The sequence below is a fragment of the Sturnira hondurensis genome, unplaced genomic scaffold (assembly GCF_014824575.4).
Source record: "Sturnira hondurensis isolate 20B ecotype Veracruz unplaced genomic scaffold, ASM1482457v3 Scaffold0006383, whole genome shotgun sequence".
Lineage (NCBI taxonomy): Eukaryota > Metazoa > Chordata > Mammalia > Chiroptera > Phyllostomidae > Sturnira > Sturnira hondurensis.
Genome location: NW_028079014.1, coordinates 220,143 through 239,175, shown reverse-complemented (window position 1 = coordinate 239,175; position 19,033 = coordinate 220,143). Strand labels below are relative to the sequence as shown.

The following is a 19,033-nucleotide window of genomic DNA, read 5'->3' as shown; positions in this document are numbered from 1 at the left end:
CGTGGCAGGAGTGTGTGGTCTCCCGCCCTTTCCCACTCCTGGGCTCAGTGCGGACCCACCCCACCAGGGTCTCCCTGCCTGGGGCTCGTGTCCACTCCTCCCCCTGGCTGGGCGTCGGCCCCGTGGGCAGAGGCCTGTCGAAGGCCAGGCCAGGCTGCGTCCCTGACCTCTGGCAAGCAGCACCTGGTGCCCACAGGCCCCACTCTGGACTGGTTCAGGGGCATCAGGGATGTGTCGGGCAGGGAGGAGGGGCCCTGTGTGGGGTCCTGACTGCGCTGGAAGGTGTGGGGTGTCAGCCGAGGCCCTAGTGGGCTCCCAGGATGCCCCCTCACCACCAGGCTCCACACCCACCCCAGCCCCTCCCAGGTTGCCCTGGGAGCCAAGGGAGGTCTGGGGAGCAGCAGGGTTGCCCTCCGAAGTCTCTGTGGCTCAGAGCAGACGGTTATCTCGCCGAGCAGCTCGTGGGGCTACTCGGGCTTTATCTGAAAGTAGCTGGGAGGCTAAAAATAGGGAAGCTTCAGTCGGGCAGGGGTGCTGTCCCTGGGTTTCCCCAGCAACACGTGGCTCCGGCCCACGTTCATGGGGGGCAGGCAGGGCAGGGGCACGGCCCACCCGCCCTGCATCCCAGCTGGCCCTGGGGCCACGAGACCCATAGTGGGATCAGGCCGAAAAGGAGGACCGTTGTCCAGGTGCCTGCTGGGCTGCATGATGCTCTCACCTTGACCCCTGGGCAGCACTGGCCTGAGCAGCACCAGGCCCCCTTCTCACAGGCAGACGGCCCAGTGGGACATGTCCCTGTCTGGCAGCATGGGAAGCGAGACTGGGACACTGGAGCCCACCCTGGCCAGCCCCCGCAACCCTGGAGCAGCCCTGGGTTCGGCCTCGCCTCCCATCTTCCAGAGACGCCTGTCCCCCTATACCCCGCCGCTCTGTCCGGGGCCTCCCTATGGCTCTGCCCACCCACAGCTTCTCAGGACAGATGGGAGGGAGCCTGGTGTCCCTGAAGGTGACAGTGGGTGGGCGGCCCTGTCCCTCCACAGGCAGGACTAGCAGCCACCTGGGGCTCTGAGAGCCCGGACACAGCCCGCAGCGGGCGAGGTCCCTGTGGTGCCTTGGGTGCCGGCCACCTGCCCACCCATCTGCAGACTGGGACAGCAAAGGCAAAGCCCCCCAGAACCCCAGTCCCTGGGGACCAGGTTTGGGAACAAAGTCCCCAAGACCGCAGCCTGCCAGGCTCTGTGCCCAGGAGAGTTCGGAGGGCTAGACTCTAGGACATGCGCACGCATGGCGCTGGGGAGACCAGCCTGCCCACGGAGGTGGGGTCACACGCCCCGGTCTCGGGACGGTGAGCAGGGCCCCGCTGTCTGTACAGCGGCCGATGGGGAGGAGCTGGGCCCAGGGCGGAGGTCACAGTGGGCAGCGGCCAGCTCAGCCTGTCCAGCCCCTCCCCTGCACTGGCCAGTGGCCCCTTTGGGTACAGACCCTGGGAAAGGGCCTCGTCAGGCCCAGAGGGCAGAGCGGCACGTCCTGGGCCCCCGTCATCGCACTTATCGCTGCCGCCATCAGGGCCATAAACAACCTCTGCGCAATCCTGCTGACTGCGGGAAGTTGGGGCAGGAAATCCAGCCCGGCCCTCGCAGGCCCGGCAGGTCTGCAGCGGTGGCCGGGCCAGCCGGCTGCCCACCCCAGCCAGAGCCCCCGTGCCTGCCCACCCCCGCCCGGCTGGCCGGGGGCCGGAAGGGAGCCAGGCCCTGGCGGTGGGAGCGGAGGCTCCAGCCCTCGGCTGCTTCCTCACTCAGCACAGGCCCCGGGCCCCGACGGAGTCCCATCCCAGTCCGGCTCTCTCGGGGCAAGGGCCTTTGGGGCACACGGTCGCTGGTCCCCACTCCCGGGAGCAGGTCATTCTGCGGGTCAGGGGTCACCAGTGAAGACCAACTTGGCTTGCTCAGGGGCACCTAGTTTCCCTGCAAGGAGCCCCCTTTGCTTATGTGCAGACCAGGGTTCACATGGGAGAGGAAGGCCCTCTGCCAGGCAGTTGGGGGGGCTCTGCTCCAACTCAGAAGTCCCGCCCCTTCAGGACGCCCTTCTTCCTGGGGCCCCTTGCCCTCCATCCCCAGCCTGGCCTCTGTCCCGGCTCGCCTCAGTCCGGGGGTAGGGGAAGNCATCCCAGTCCGGCTCTCTCGGGGCAAAGGCCTTTGGGGCACACGGTCGCTGGTCCCCACTCTCGGGAGCAGGTCATTCTGCGGGTCAGGGGTCACCAGTGAAGACCAACTTGGCTTGCTCAGGGGCACCTAGTTTCCCTGCAAGGAGCCCCCTTTGCTTATGTGCAGACCAGGGTTCACATGGGAGAGGAAGGCCCTCTGCCAGGCAGTGGGGGGGCTCTGCTCCAACTCAGAAGTCCCGCCCCTTCAGGACGCCCTTCTTCCTGGGGCCCCTTGCCCTCCATCCCCAGCCCGGCCTCTGTCCCGGCTCGCCTCACTCCGGGGGTAGGGGAAGCAGAAACAGCAACCCCCCCAGCCCGCACCCCCTGGACCTCCCTGCAGACTCTGGAGCCGCCCCTGCCCGGCCACTCCGTGGTTGCGAAGGGACAGCTGTGGCCCACTCTTTGCTTCTGTTTAGAAATCACTGGTTGCCTTGTGCTCATCCCATAACCTTCTCTACTCTGGGAAGGATTCTTGTTTGCCCCAATAAACCCTCTTTGCCAGGAGGAGAAACCGAGGCTCAGGAAGGTTGAGCCGTTGCCTAAGGTCACACACAGCGGGTTCGATGTGAGCTGGTCCCTCAGGGGCCAGAGACAGGGAGAGAGCAGAAACCAGAAACACGGGGGTCTGTTTGAAAAGCAGCGGGGGCTAGGCAAGGAAGCAGGGGTGTCTGAGGGCTCGGGTGGCCAGGGATCCGGAGATGCCGACAGTTGGCAGGCACCGGATGGGCCCTGGGACAGAGTCCTGGCCCGGCTCCTTGCCCCAGCCTGGGCCCTCCAGCCCCTTCCTGGTCCGGCTGCTGGCTGGGGAGGCAGGCGCCCCAGGCCCCCTGAAGGCTGCTGGGGCCTCCCTCCCCACCTCCCTCCCCGTGCACATTCTTAGCTGGCCCCCAGGACCTGCTGTGGTGTTTACGTTGAGCCCTGTTTATTTTGCAAGCNCAGGGATCCGGAGATGCCGACAGTTGGCAGGCACCGGATGGGCCCTGGGACAGAGTCCTGGCCCGGCTCCTTGCCCCAGCCTGGGCCCTCCAGCCCCTTCCTGGTCCGGCTGCTGGCTGGGGAGGCAGGCGCCCCAGGCCCCCTGAAGGCTGCTGGGGCCTCCCTCCCCGCCTCCCTCCCCGTGCACATTCTTAGCTGGCCCCCAGGACCTGCTGCGGTGTTTACGTTGAGCCCTGTTTATTTTGCAAGCTCAGCTCCAGCCGCTCTTGCTGGTATGAGGAGCTCGGTGGGCGGGGCGGGCCTCTTTCTTCTCCGTTTCTGCCGGAAATGTTCTGGCTCAGAGCCGGACACAGGGAGTCCTGAGTTTCCAGGCCCCGGCTCAGAGGTGGGTGGGCAGCTCCCCCCCCGCCAGCACTCCTTCCGCCATCTTCTGGCCAGGAATGTTCTCCAGACTGGGACCACCACCACCCTCGCGGTACCGGACCGCACCCCTCGGACCAGGCAGGCCCCCGTGACCCACGACTCTATCCCTCCGTCCGTCCGCCAGACCCCAAGCCAGACCCCAAGCCATGTCCTCTCAACAATTTCCCTGCCCGCCCCCGCCCTCGCCCCAGCCCATCCCGCAGGCAGCCCCCAACCGCCCTGCTCAGTTCAGGCCTTATCATCCCCTGCTTGGGTTATTTTTCCAGACTTCTCTGTGGTCTGCGGCCTCGCCCCACCCCCCAAATCCTTCACATTGTATATTATTTCTTAAACACGACTGAAACCCGCTTGCTAATGTTGTCTTTGGAATTTTTGTGTCAATATTTACCCGAGATATTGTGCATACATAACACAATGTTTCTTTCTGGTACGCGCTGCCTGGGGTACTGAAGGCATGCAAGCCTGGCCGGCTGAGCCAAGAAGCGTTTCCTACCTTTCTGTGTTCTGGAATATTCCGGACTTTTTTCCCCCTTCTGTGCTGAGGGAAACGGGGCGGTCAAGGCTTCCGGGGCTGGTGTTTTCTGTGCGGGAGGGGTTTTTGTTCTGGGGCTGCAGCCTGAACGCTTGGGGGGTGCTCCGCTCGGCCTCTCCCTCGTCACCGTGACAAGTTGTGTGTCCCAGGAGTTCACACGTTTCACCTCAGTGTTCACATTTCCTGGCGCTTAACGTTCGCCCAGTCAGTAGGTGGGTCCCATCCTCGTGGCCAAGATTGATATTTGGGCCATAACTTGTTTTTCTGTTGGTCAAACGTGCCGGGTATTTGCCCATTTTATTATTTTCTTTTCCAAAAAAAAAATCCTTATCAAGCATATGTTTATTGATTTCACAGAGAGGGGGGGGAGAGAGGGAGGGACATCAGTGTGAGAGACATCGATCAGTTGCCTCCCATACAAGCCCTGACCGGGATCAAACCGGCAACCCAGGCGTGTGCCCTGACTGGGACTCGAACCCACAACCTTTGGGTGTGTGGGACGTCACTCCAACCAAGCCGCCCAGCCCGCGCAACTTTATTAATATTTTCAACGACCCCTGTTTTTTCGGCCCCTGTTGCTTCTGTGGAAGGTTTCGTGCGTTTCGTTCCTTCCCCTGGTCTTCTCCCTGCTGTTTATTCGGCCTGAGATACTGTCCTCCCTCTCACTTCTCAGGTGGGACAGTCACGGCTGCTCCGCCTGCCAGGTGTCCGAGGCCCGCACGTGGGAGGCGTTCCTGCCGCACCCGCCGCAGGCCGCACCCGGTCTCCATCTCCGAGCATTGGCTTCCTGTGTCCGTTCACCTGGGTGTGTCTCTGAGCCCATTCCGACCCCTGGACGGTCTGCGTCGGCGGAGAGATGGCGCCGAGGGCTCTCTGGTGTGCCCTGTGCTGTTGGGGGGAGGGGCCCTGGGAAACGATGGCAGTGTCGTGGCACAGTGTGTGGTCAGTTTGGCTAAAGGCATCTCCTGTGCTGGAAGGCCACGCGTGCACCGGCCTGGTCGGCGCGTCCGGAGAAGCTGGCTGACGCTTTGGCGAGACGTGTCCTCCCCAGAATGCTTTGGCCGGCTTGCTCTATCAAAGTCCCAGCTCTCACCGGGGGTTTGTCTGGTTTCCCTTGCATTTCTGTCCGGTTTGGCTTGGTACGTCTTTAGAGCTGATGGTGAGGCTCACGTCGTATTCAAATGCCCTGCGTTCACGGCGGGGATCAGTGTTGACGGTGCACAACACTCCTTTATCTCAGGTCGCCGGTCTCTGTTTGTAATGGTCCATTATCACTGCTATGCAAATGACTTCGTTGGTACTGTTTTCCGAGCTTTATCGGGTGTAATTCATGCCATAAAATTCACCTAATGTAAACGGACAACAAATTTCAGTACATGTCCAGTTTGCAAACACAAAACTAAGTTAGAGAACATGCCCAGCACCGCCTCCCCGCAAGTCCCCCAACCCTCTCTGCAGTCCTGGCCCGTCGGGGGTCTGTGCATTCTGTCTCAGCATCCTCACATCTCTCTAAAGCTGGAAAAGCGCCTTTTCTGGATGTTTTCCCCATAAATGGCATCCAACGAGGGGCCGTGTGTGTGTGTGTTGGGCTTTTCTCACACAGGCAGGCAGGCGGGTGGGCGGGCGGGGTGGCGGTCCTGGTGCCCCGCACGCACAGCCCCCCTTTGCAGAGCTGAATGGCGCTCTGTGGTGCGGGGCCCGTGCTGCGTGGCCTGGGGCCCACTGACAGACGTTTGGATTGTTCCCAGTCTGGGCCCTTTGTGGGCTCCGCCACTGTGAGCCTTTGTCTGGGAGCGTCTGTGTGGACGTCCGTGTTCGTGTCTCTGGGTTAGGTGCCTGGGCATGGAGATGACGGCCAGCCGATGTGGTGTGTTTGTGTGTTTAACTCGCTAAAAAAATGTCTCCACTGTTTTCCAAGGGCCCGCACCAACTTGAGTCCCCGCCAGCGGCGCCGTCCGGGGGGCCGCTCGCTCCACCTCCGCGCCAGTGCGGGAGCGGTGGCCTGCCTTGTGTTCCTCGCTCCGAGTGTGTAAGGGTATCTCATTGTGGGCTCGATTTGCATTTCCCTAATCACTAATGATGTTGAGCAACTTTTCATGTGCTTATTAGCCATTCATAGCCTTCTTTAGTGAAATGTTGATTCAACTCTCTGGCTGATTTTGTAATTAAGCAGTTGGTTCTGTTGTCCTGTTGTAGGGGGTTGTTGACGGGTCTGGATGGAGTCCTTTATCAGATCCATGACTTGCAAATACCCCCTCCCATTCTGGGGCTGTCTTTTCATTTACTGAAATCATGTCTGCTAAGACACAAAAGTTTTAAATGTTAATGAAGTCCAATTTATCTTTTCCTGTATGGCTCTGCCTTTAATGCTGTACCGAAGACCCCTGCCTAGTCCAGGGTCATGAATGTTTTCTTCTAGAAGCTTTATGGCTTTAACTCTTATATTTACTGGGATAGACTTGGAGTTCATTCTGGGGGGTGTCTGAGGTCAAATCTAAGTTCTTTTTTTTTTCTGGCTTTTGCGTACCAACAGCCTTCACGCCCTTTGTGGAAAAGACTGTTTCCTCCCCTCCATCATCACGGCTCTTTTGTCAAAAATCAACTCAGCAGGAGTCTGAGGGTTTACCTCGGAACCCTCGGTGGCGTCCGTAAGCCTGTCCTCCAACTCACACCACCCCGACTTCATCGCTGCAGCTTCACAGGCAGGGTGAGGTGTGGGGGTGCAGGCTCCCCAGTTTTGTTCGTTCCCGAGTTGGCTTGCCCAGCCTACAGCCTGAGAATTTCTGTATGAATTTGAGAATCGTCTTGTCGGTATCTGCAAAAAAAAAAAAAGCCTGCAGGGATCTTGAGGCTCGGGTTGGATGTAGAGACCCCTGGGAAGAAACCGGCCTCTCCCACACCGAGTCCCGCCCCCCCCTCGCAGACATGGTCAGGCCTCCCCTGCCCTTGACCTGCTCCAGGAGGGCGGGGTCCAGGGGGAGAATCTTACACACCCCTCGCTGACTCTACCCTTCAGTATTTTATTATTTTGTATTGTTTTTGAATTGTTTCTTACTAGTATATAAAAACACAATGACTTTTTTACATCGAGCTTCCAAACTCTGACTTGGCTGTAATCAATTCTGGTAAATTTTATTGTTATCGTTACTGATGCCTCAAGACTGTCTACGTATAAGATCTCAGACGTGAGTGAAGACAGTTTTCATTTTCGGCTTTCAATCTGGATGCCTTTAATTTCTTCCTCTTCTTTTCCCTAATTACACGGGCTTGAACTTCCAGGAGAACAACTGACTAGAAGTGGCCAGGGCAAATCTTACAGAGAAGAGCGGGCAGCCATTCACCGTCAGGCGTGACGTCAGCCGTAGGAGTTCCAGGGGTTCTCTCTCCTGGGCAGAAGGCGCTCTCCCCCACTCCCAGGGTGTCCCGGTCCCATCAGAAACGGCGGCGGGCTTCCCACCCGCACGCATCCTCACAGATGGGCCTGTGGTCTTTGTTCCTTATTCCATCAACACGGTACGATGCGCCGACCGACTGGGCTGAGGTGCACGACCTCTCACTTGTATTGCTGGTTTCGGTGTGTGAAGCGTGTCTGTGCGTCTGTTCATCAAAGGTGCTGACCTGTAGTTTTCCTGTGGGCGTTCTCTGATTTTGATGTCAGGTTTTTAAAAATTCTTTTTAACCCTAGGCACATTTTAGGTGACTTTTGTAAACACTCTATGGTTGGGTTTTTGATTATGTAATACGCTTGCACTCAACGTAATCTCTAACAAATTTGGAGTCATTTCTAGCGGCGTATTTTGTACTTTCCACTTGTACTAAACAATCTCGAATCCTCACCCAAGGATAGGTTTACTGATTCCAGAGAGAGGAATATCGACCAGTGGCTGCCCATACGTGCCCCAACCGGGGATCCAAGCCACAACCTTTTAGGGTACAGGACGACACTCCAACAGAGCCACCTGGCCAGACTTCTTAATGATTATTTTGCTCCTCTTTCTTCCCTCTTGTTGGATGAGTGATTAGTTCTCATTGCGTTCCTTCTCCTACTGGCTTTGAAGCTACACAGACTATTGCCATTCTTGGAGAGGTTAATCTAGAACATTCTAAATGGACACCTGGCAGAATTCATAGCTCTCTGACCCCACATCTATAATAAAATACGGGCCTTAAAACACCTCGGCGTTGTCCCCTCTCCTGCTGACTTACATGCTGTGCTGTCCTGTATCTGAGCTCAGTCGTATTTGGCTTTGACCCCATGATTCGTCACCGGTATTGTCTGCGCAGGTGATATGCGTTTGCCTCTTTGGTCTCGCTGTTTGTTCTCGTCTCAGAACTGACCTCTTGGCTCACATTTTTCTGGCTGAAATTGGCCATTCGAATTTTCTTCAGCGAAAATCAGAATTTCTCAGATGTAAATGCCCTTTTTTTTTTAACTGGTGTTCTCAAACAATGTTTCCACTGGGCCTAAAACTGTGGGCCCTCGGTTACCCCGTTCTTTCCCCCTTAACCCCTTAAAGTCTCCCGCCCGGCACTCGGCTCCACTGTCACCGCCGAGGACAGCGGTGACGACGGGTGGTGGCTGTGGGGAGGGCCACTCGGGTGGGCTTGCTCTCGACCGCAGTGCCCCGCACCCTCCCCGCGACCTGCAGCCGGGGAGCCCTGTGCCCACTCGCGCGGGCGCTCGGCGAGCTCCCTCTGCCCGCGTCAGAGTTCTCTCGGCCACTCTCTCCTCAGCTTTTCCTTCTGGGCGTCGGCTCCTTCCGGAGTCGTCATCAGGCCCGTGGTGGCCCATCTCAATGGCCCCTGCGTCCGGATCACCCTGCTTTGTGAAACGGCCGTGTTTCTCTGTCATGTTCTGGACGGTGTCATCTGACCCATCTTCCAGTTCCCCAGTTACTTCTTCAGCTGTGTCTAATCTGTTAACTCTGTTCACAGCATTTTAAACTTCCGGTTTTTCTATTTACGGAAATTCTCTTTTGTTCTTATTCACACTTAATAGTTACTTTTTTGGTATCTTTCTCTCCCCTTGAATATTTGAACTTTAAAAAATGTCTTGACACAAAAGGCACATGGCTGTCCTGTATTTAGCTCCTGCTCCTTCTGGTGTCCACCGGCTGGTGCTTCTGCGCGTTCTTCGTGGGGGATTTCTTCTGCTGTGGTTCACGAAGTTTCACCCCCTTGAAGGGTTTTCTTTTTCAGTTGTAAGGCCGCATACATTAAAACTGGTCGGTGGGAACGCTGGAGGCCGGGCTGGTGACAGCGTGACCCTCCCCCCAGAAGATCCGTGTCCCCTCCTCCCTGCCCCGGGGAGCATTGCCAGCTGCACCTGCAGCTCAGGGGGCGGTGTCACCCCGCCCTGCCCCAACGGTGTGCGTGTGGGCCTCCAGCAAGACGGGACCCGTTTGTAGACAGGATCCCTCAGGACAGGCGTGGCCCTGTTCCTCCTGGTGCAAGGCAGCTTTCCCTACAGACTCTGCGGGGCGGGGTGCCTTCTCCCCGTCCCTCAAAGTGAAGCCCCAGTGCTCCACAGAGCCCTGCTGGGAGACTCGCCACCCGGGCAGGCCTGGGCCTGGAGACCTGGCCGCCCCTTGCCCAGGAGGCGATGACAACCAGGCTCAAGTTCACTCAGTTTGCCAAATGCCCCCAGGGCCCCTCTCTGCTCTGTGGGCTTGTCCCACTTGTGCTGTGTGCCCACCCTGTGACCCTGCTTGTTCCCTGGTTAGCTCGTCACTGCAGGGGACAGAGTGAGAGCTCTGAAGGTGGGACATGGGGGACAGCCGGGGTTTCATGGTGGCTGGGCCCCAGGCCCCTGGACTGGCCCCTGACCCTTCCGTGTTTCATGTCACCGTGGAACAGGGAGCTGCTGGGCCACAGAAGCGTCTTGTTCACACTGGTCCCGTGGGTCTCAGTCACCAGCGGGTCTCGTGCTGGGACTCCAGGGCTCCAGGCTGGGCCCCCAGCAGGAAGGAACCCCCCACCAACTTGTGCTGGAACCAGCCAGCCTGCTTCAGCGGGGACCCTCTAGACCAGGGGCCCCGCAAACGGTGACCCATGGACCAAACTGGGCCCAACCTGTTCTCACATTTAAAATTACACAAACAAACAAGCAGAAGAACAAGCTGCAGAGGCCACATGCGACCCCCCACACCCATGGTATTTACCGTCCAGCCCTTTCGGAAACTCTGACGACCCCTGACCCGGCCGAGGGTTGCCATAGAAACACAACGACAGCCACAGGTGTGATGTAAAGTTTTCTAAGAGCCCCATTTTGTAAAAGGGTTAAATTCGTTGTGTAATAATATAGTTCATTTAACCCAATAACAGATTGAAAGTATGACTACTGCAATAGGTAACCCGCATTTTAAAATTTGTCGGGGTGCCCAACACTTGCTGCAGCAGCCAACGCGCTTTGCGGTTCAGAGGCCAAGTTGGCGTACGAGCTGCCGGGTCTGCTGTGGGGCGTTAAGACCTTTAGTATGACGAGGATTCTCATCCCTAACTCACTGTAGAAATGGTTTCCCGGCGGCGGAATTGGGGGTCTATATCTGAAGGTGAATCCGTTAACATTTGACCCAATTGAAATTCAGGTCCTCAGTCTCACAAGCCACATTCAAGTGTTCCGGGCACACAGCTCCTGGACGGGCAGGTTTCGCCGGCACGTCCTCAACAGCGGGGGTGCGTGTGGTCCCGGCGTCTGGCCCGGATGGGGGTTGACGAGGGAGGCTGGGTGGGGGAGCAGCATCTTATAGACTGTCACCCCCCAACAGGACTAGTCTTTGGGGGACCCTCATGCCCCAGAACCTCCCCTGAATTCCCTCCCTTGAGCCCCCCAGCCCATGGCCCACGCCTCCCGAGGCCCGTCCCCTGGAACTCTCATTCTTACACCCACATCTGTCTCCCACCGGCCTCAGATTCCCCACCGTGGGTTCTCAGGAGGCTGTGGGAGCAGCAGCAGCAGCATTAGCCCCGTGAGGGCCGCACTTCTGGCCTCCCCCCAACCCCCACCCCCAGCACCAGGCCACCTTGACTTTATAGAGCACATCACCCACAGCTCAGGCTGCTAGTGGCAGAAAGTCGGGTGACCTCAATCAGGCACCTCGGGCCCTGCTCCCCAGCTTCCTGCCCCTCTGCCCAGCCCCCCCACTTTCCTCTGCCCCCCTCAACACTCCTCTCTTTGCTGGTGAGCTGCTCTTGAGCGACACGCCCGTAAACAGGCGAAGGCGTGGGGTGCTGCCTGATCCAAGGGCTCCCTGCAGAAGCCGACATTAGTCGCTATTCTGGGAACTGGTTATTTTAAGGTTCGTGTATTTTTTCTTTCCTGAGGAGCCGGCCTGGTGGATGGCGAGGTCCTGAGGCGCTGGCTCTTCAGTCAAACCACACAAGTCCTGTTTTGTCTGGGTTTCAAAGATAAACCTGTAATGAAAGCGTTGCTTGACAGGAACGCCACCTCCCCCGCTCCTGGGCAGAGGTGGGCGGGCCTGCCAGGGAGCCCCCGCACCCTGCAAGCGCCCAGGAGGCCACAGGGCCCCCTCCAGGGGGCTGCCGTGCTGCCAAAGGGAGCCTGCGGTCAAGCCCTGGGGATCTGGGTGGCTCTGGACCCCTGGGCCTGCTGCGGTCACGGCCACGGTAGCCCCCGCAGGCCCAGCCTGGAGCCCAGCTCAGGGGACGTCTTCCCACCGCCGGCCCGGCTCCAGCCAGCAGCACTGTGGGAAGACACCGCCCTCACTGGTGGCCAGGGGGATGCACACTGACCTCCGAGTGTGAGAAGGCGGTCCTGCCCCGTGGTGGTGCGTGTGTGTGGAGACAGTCACTCTTACGTGTCGCTGGTGGGAACATGCATGGCTGTGCCCACAGAGCTCTGGAGAGGAGTCCGGCAACACCCGTGTGTCACCATCAACCGTACGCACACCTGGGCGCACCCTCCCTCTCAGGAGTACCCCCTCGACTTTCAGGCCCCTCTCCTCCCCCTGCCCACCGCGTGACCTTGTGACCTGCGCCTCTCCCCTGAGCTCCAAGGGCCCCTCTTCTGCCTCTATCACTTGTCTCCTGAGCCCACGCAGCCCAGCTGGCTCACTTCTACCACCTCGGCAACGTTCCAAACTCTCCCTCATAATCTGGAAAAAGAAAAAGATACCTGTACCCTTCGACCCAGCGAGCGTCTCCACCTCCAGGGAGCAGAGCGCGGGGTTAGGGCCTTACATGGGAGGACTGGGCGCCGCCATCCCCCTCCGGCCGGGAAGAGCCGCTGGAGGTGAGCAAGCGCCAACTGCACCCGGGTGCGGGACCCGGGCGGCCCCACGGCAACCGCTGCTCAGTAAGGAACCTCAGATGCCAAGAATGGGATCCCAGGTTTACAAAAACCACGCCCACGCCTCCTGCTCAGGTCCTGGGCCCTGCCTGCGTCAGCTGGGGTCCCACCAGGATTCGTCCTCTGTCTTGCCAGCCCACCGCCCCTTGCCTCTAAGGGCCCCCCGCCCAGGCTCTGGGCTCACCCACTGCCCACCATTCAGGTCTTGGTCATTGGCCTGAGCCTCCTTCCCCCGAGGCCCTCCCTGGGCCGAGATGGGGACACTGACATTTGGAACAAGGCCCATTCCTAGGCTTGTAGACCAACCGAGCTCTTAACTTCTGCAGCCCAGAAACAATGCACACATTCCTTCTGCTCACCCCATTGGTGAGAACAAGTCATGTGGCCCTACCCAGAGGAGTCTGGGGGATGTAGTCCTGGTAGGACCTCCATTTTCCAGCAACCCAACGGGAGATGTGGGAAGCTTTGGAGTGTCCCCGTGATAAGATGTCTGTCCACCCATGTGCTTCCAGAGGCAGAGGCCTGGACACCTGACTGTGAGGTGGCCTCCGCTGCTACCCTGTTCTCACCCACTTATATCTCACCTCTTCGGCCCTTCCCGAGATCCCACGTCAGTGGCCGGCCACTGGGGCGGTTGAGCGTGGCCCGGCAGGCGCCCTAGAACAACAGCCCGTGTGCTTATGGTTCTGTGGGCCAGGGGCGTGGGGGCTCCCGGGGGAGAGGCCTGGGAGGACGCCCAGGCCTGGCCATCTGGCCCAGCAGGGGCTGGCCCCCCGGTGGTCCGGTGGTCCGCAGCAGCAGCCGTCTGGCACAAAGGGGACAGACGGGGTGACAGGAGGAGGCTGTGGGCAGCCGTAGGGCCAGGAGTGCCATCTGAGCCCTCCTCCCTCGTCCCCACGGTCCAGGTGACGGGGCTGGAGCTGGGTTCTCCGGCCGCCGGGCTGGGCGGCCTCCACGGGGAGCCGCTCACTGAGGTCGGGGACGTGGGTGACCCGTCACAGAGGGGGTGTCAGGGTGGCCCAAAGGCTGACACATCCCAGTCACCCCACGCGTCAAAGTTCTGCGAGGAATTGTAAAACCATGTTCCCGCCTGCCTCGGGGACTCGGTTTCCCCATGCCTGAAATGAGGGCATTGGTCAGGTGGCCTCCGAGGGACCCGCAGGCATTCTGGACCCTTCCATCCAGCAAGCCCCCCCCCCCAGACCCCTATGGTGTCTGGAGGCTGCACTGCCAAGAGGGCCCAGTTGTGGGAGGCCGGTGGGCGCTGAAACCTGGAGCTGGCGTCAGGGCAGCACGCCCAGCAGGGCCTCCTGATGCACCGGCTGGAAGCAGGAAGGCTGGCCTCAGAGCTGACCCCTCCCTGGCACCGGCCAGCGGCCATGGACCACCCCCCATGCCCCTGGCGGCGGCGGCACCCAGCACGGGGTCTCCCAGGAAGAAATGCTGATGCTGAAGCTCTGCCTGGCCCCGTTGTGCGGCCCGCACAGGCCTCCTGCGTCCAGCCTCAGTTTCCCCAGATGCGCCCCGGCCTCCTGCATTTCCACTCCTCCTGTGAGGGTTTTCTTTCCCTCTGCACCCCTCCCTCTCTCCTGGGTGTTTCTCTCCCAGTCTGTCTGGGTGACGGTCCCCACAACGAGGCCTCCCCTGAATGGCTCTATTTATAGGCCAGAAAGGAAGCTTACATTTTTTAAAATTGAGCTCAAAGTCCGTGTCAGCGTCTGTGGGGGGCCTGCGCGCAGTGGGCCGAGTGGGCACTGGCACGTGTGTCCCCTGCGCGGGTGCGCGCACGCCTAACTGCTCTGGGACCTGCGGCCTCGCGGGGCGGGGGGGCGGGGGGGGCATCTGCTGAGCACGTCCTGGGCCTGCCCAGGGCAGTCCCTCCTGGTCTCTGTGGCGAACCCTGCCCGGCCGCCTTGGCCAACCTCAGAAAAACATGTATTTTGATCAAAATGCGCCCTTTTTTCAACTTGTCACCCTGTGGGTCAGGGCACAGCCTGCCTCTGGCCAGTGCTGCTGCATATTAAGCAGTGGCTTGATCGCCACCAAAAATAGATGTCCCAGCCCAGAGGCAGGGCCGAGGGAGGGGACCAGCTGCGGGGGAGGGGGGGTGCAGCAGGCCCAGGCCGGCCATAAGACTCTGGGCACTGCAGGCCCTATAGGAGGCAGCGGGGACTGGGGGGCCACCTCCCCCCCCCAGGGTTCCCAGGGCTGCACTGGAGGCACCCAGGGGTGGGCACGCGGCAGCCGCCAGGCTGGCCCTGGGGCATGGGGTGGGAGTGCAGCCCTCGCCCGCCCAGTGCTGGGTGGCAGGTGGATGCCAGCAGGTCCGCGGCCGCAAAGCCGCACTGGGCGAGTGGGCGGCCTGCGCCCCGCGGTCCGGGGTCCGCAGCCCGGCCTTCGCCCCCGGGGCACTGCGTCCCCAAGATGGCTGCCACCGGGAGCTGGACGCGACCCACCGGCCGCGCCGCTGCTGTTTATTCTGCCGAGCAGCCGGCTTGTCGTTGCCCAGGTTCCAAGCGCTCCAGAGGCAGATGGAAATTTTTGTGGATTAAACCCCGGGCCGAGGCGCGCTGGGCTGTTTGGGTTGGCAGCGTGTTCCCTCCCCACCCCGTTCCTCATCCGCTGCTCCCCGCCCTAGTCACCACCGGGGCCTCCATTCATGCCTCCACACGGGTCCCCTCCTCCACCATGGCACTCGGCCTGGAGGAGGCAGCTCGAACCCCTTCCCAGGTCTGGAAGAGGCTGCAGTGGGAGGGAGAGCTGACTGGCAAGGCTTATGGCACAAATGGGGGGCCCTCTGAACCCCGGATCCTCGTCTGTGAGATGGCAGGAGAACCAGGCCAGCAGCATGTAGGGTGTGCCTATGGGCCTGACCCCCAGGGAAATGCCCGGAGTGGAGGCTCCATCACAGGCTGCCCTCTCAGGAAGGTGGGAAGGGCCCAGGGTAGAAGGAGGGGCAAGGCCTTCCACTGAGCCCCCTCTGTGTCCCAGCAGGATGGGGGGCTTCGGAAGGGAGGCTGGAGGGTGTGCTGGTCGGCAGGAAGCATCTCGGGGAGCAAGGGAGCGAGGCAGGTGGGTGTTTGGGAGCAGGTTCGGAGCAGAGAGCGCAGCAAGTGCCAAGGCCATGGGGTAGGACCGCCTGATTGTCCAGGTGGCCGCGGACCAGCAGCATGGCCAGAGGCACGGATGGAGGCGGAGCCCAGGGGGAGGAGGGTGGGGCCTCCGGTGAGGAAGACCTCGCTCCGTCTCTGTAGCTGCGTGAATCTGGCAGGTGGAGAACAGACTGAAGAGGGGTGAGCATGGCTGCAGGGGGACCTGGGGCCCCGTGCCCACCTCTCCTACCCGTCCCTCCTCCCTGCCCAGCGCTGCCCTGTCTGGGGTGCAGGTTGAGTGGCCACACAGCCCCCTCTGCTCCCTGCCAGCCAGGAGCTGCAGGCCAGGGCTCCCATATAAAGAGCCATCTGTGTGGGCAGTGAGGTGGCCAGCTGGCCTGCCACCACTCAGGGACCCACCCAGGTCCCCCTGCAGCCATGCAGGACCAGCCCACCCCCTCTCAGTCCGACCACTGGTTGGGGCACCTCAGGGTGATGTGAGGCCTTGGCCCAATGCCTGGAAGCCCCCTGTTACCTGGTCACTCCTGGCCCCCCAGAACAGGAATCACGCTGGAAGCAGGGATGTGATGAGACCAGGGCAGGGCCACGCCATAGCACATGGGGGGCCCCCTTGGCAGACTCGCTGGGTCTCAGTTCCAAGGGTTCCTGACGGGGCCTTGACAAGAAGGACCACATCCCACGACCAGGGCGGAAGTTACATGCACAGGGCACCATGGGGCGTCCCCAAGCCCTATGGCTGGACCCTGCCCCTCGGACCATACCAACCAGCAGGCGGAGGAGAGGACGAACTGGGAGGCAGGGGTTTCCATGGCCGGGGGCAGGGGCCTGGAGCCGACCTGGTGGGGACAAGGCGGAGGGCGTGTGGGGTGGACAAGTGCCCAGCACGAGTGGCCCTCGCAGAAGGTCTGGGGCACGCAGCCGAGGCCGGGAGGGCGAGCGGGGAGGAGTCCAGGGTGAGAGTCCAGCTGTAGCCTGAGTCGGGGGGCAGCATTAGAGCCACCCTGAGGGCCGGGGTGGGGGCTCTGGCTTCTATGGAAAGAGGGCTCGAGGCAGGTGAGGGCAGGAGCCCCGGGAGCAGAGGGGCTGCGGGTGCCTCGGACCAGGGCAGAGACCCGCTGGACAGGGCAGGCGGACCGAGGGGACAGGGTGTTGAGAAGGACTCTGGCTTCTGATGTGATGAGCACCCAGTGCTGGGGCGCTTACGTTGGAGGGGTGCCGGGGGCCATCACCGATTCCGTGTGGGTGTGCCCGGGCGCAGTGGGAACCCCGGTCCTGAGAGATCGGGCAGGAGAGAAAGAAGAGGGGCCTGGGGACAGAGTCCCTGGCCGGGCCCAGGTCTGGGGCCGAGGTGCCTGTGCCACCCACCCTCAGCCCCTCAGGGCCATGCCCTCTGTCTGGGAGCGGCCCCTCGATGCGTGCACCGAGGCCCCAGGCAGTGCCAGGCCTTGGGGGTGTCCCAGAAGCCAGAGACGGGGCTGTGCCTACCTCTGTGGTCCCCACGCGTGCCCCATTTCTGTGCAGCCACAGCTCTTGCCACCAAACATATGTGACCGTGGTGGGGTAACGGGGCTCCCCTCTCTGTGCCAACAGAAGCAGCCTCTGTCCCATGTCAATGTCTCTGTGCCGAGGGAGCCGTGCCTGGCCCGGGCCTGACCCCCGAGGGCCAGTGAGGGGGAGCAGGACCCGTGGGCACAGACTTGGCAGCACGGGGCTGGTGGCAACTGGTGGCAGACCGTCCCCACAGGCCACAGCGGAGTGCTGCTCCCGCCTCACCTGGGCCATCTGCAGCGCCCTGGGATTCACAAGGATTCTTCCCACTGCTCCAATGGCCTGGTGCGGGGAAGGCCAGCAGCGTGTTGGCCCCAGCCCCTGCTGCCCCGTGAGGGCCAGCCAGGGACAGGCCCCACTGGGCCAGCAGGTCTCACTGCAAATGAGTGCTTGCCTCCTGTGTCCCGCCCTGGGCGGGCAGGCGTCCGGGAGCGCTGGCAGGCAGGAGGCCCGACCAGTCCTGGGGACCACCTCCCTGGCTTTCCCTTGATTTAGCTCCAGGTTCTGCCTGCCCCCTGCCTCTAGGTCCCCAAAAGTCCCCAAGGGCACCCCTGGCTGTGTCCACCCTGCATCGGCTGCCTCCTCCCCGGGGCCCGAGGGTTCTGTCCCCGTAAACCTCCAACCGCCCGTGTCTGTGTTGAAGGTTCCCTCTCTGGGTGGCAGGGCCCACGCAGCCATCGGAGCATGGCCCAGCGCCCCACTGGGCACGTTCCACGCCCCGAGCCCCCGCCTGCGCTGCGCCCACCTATGAACATGCAGTGTGTGCAAGGGGGCCGGCAGGGGCTCCGGGCACCCAAGAGGGCTGGAGAGTCTGTCCTGACTGTGTCCGTCTTTCTGTCGCCATCGGAAGGGGTCTCGGAGAAGGTTCCTCCATCCCACCTGTGAGCCCGGCTCTCTGCCAACACCATGGGGACAGCCCAGGCCCAAGCTCACCTGCCCAGTCACCCGGCCCGTCCCCACCACAGCCTCCTGGGCACACTTGCCACTCTCTGGGGGCCCCCTCGCCAGCCAGGGTCACCCTAAAAATAGCCTTGGAGAGTTCGCCGCCACAGCGGGGCCTTACGAATTCATTAGAAACAGCAAATGATGCTGAGTTCCCCAAGAAAAAAATGTGCCCACCCCATTTCCTCATTAACATAATTGCAAACAGAACGAGTCTTTCCTGATTTCATGTAAACAACAGCTTGAAATCGTTTATAATCCTTGCAGGTATCAAATTAAGTTCTTACTTATGGTCTGGAAATTAATTACCCTTACAGCGAGACAAATGTGAAAACTGTGTATTTTTGACAAGAAAATTAAGCAGCTATTGGGGAAAATGTAACTTAATCGTCACAGAGAAAATTGTTTATAAATTGGTCGCGTTGTTTGAACTCTCGCCTCCGCGGCCCGGGGCCCGGTTGATTTGTGCGAGAGCATTTGCCTAATTGGGGGCTGGTTCGGGCTGATTATTGGGGTAACATCAGGGGAAGGGGCAGCGGGGCCCAGAATGGGGCGGGGAGGCGGGGAGGAGAGGCATCGCTGTGAAGGGCAGTGACAGAGCAGAGACACAAGGCCTGGACCCCAGATCTGGGCAGCTCTTCCCTGACCGACGACCCTGAATTGGGACCTGGACAGGGGGAGGACCCAGCAGGAAGGCTCCAGGTAGAGGGGACGGCCAGTGCCAAGGCCCTGGGGCAGGAACAGGTCTGGAGCAGAAGGAGGGGTAAGCAAGGGACCCATGGGGACTGGCGGGGCTGGGCCGCCAGGGCGGTGATTCTGGGTGGCGGTCTGTGGCGGGCTCGGAGGCCGCTTCCAGTCACATGCGGGCGAGCCTGTGTGTGAATGTGGCGGAGTGCGTTCTAGGGGGTAGTGCACCCACAAATATCCCGGCTGAGCTGGAGCCGAGTGGCATCCTCACCATCGTCCAGTCCCGGCAGACCCCTCCCCTGGTGCTTGGCCTCATCTCCCAGGAGCGGAATCCCCGGGTC

The 19,033-nt window shown here is 61.0% G+C and overlaps 1 protein-coding gene across 1 annotated transcript in view; it reads left to right on the top strand.

The window, feature by feature from the left end:
* The window catches only part of KCNQ1 (potassium voltage-gated channel subfamily Q member 1), a 237,303-nt gene that overhangs the window by 186,115 nt on the left and 32,155 nt on the right, over positions 1-19,033 (top strand). The window lies entirely within an intron of this gene.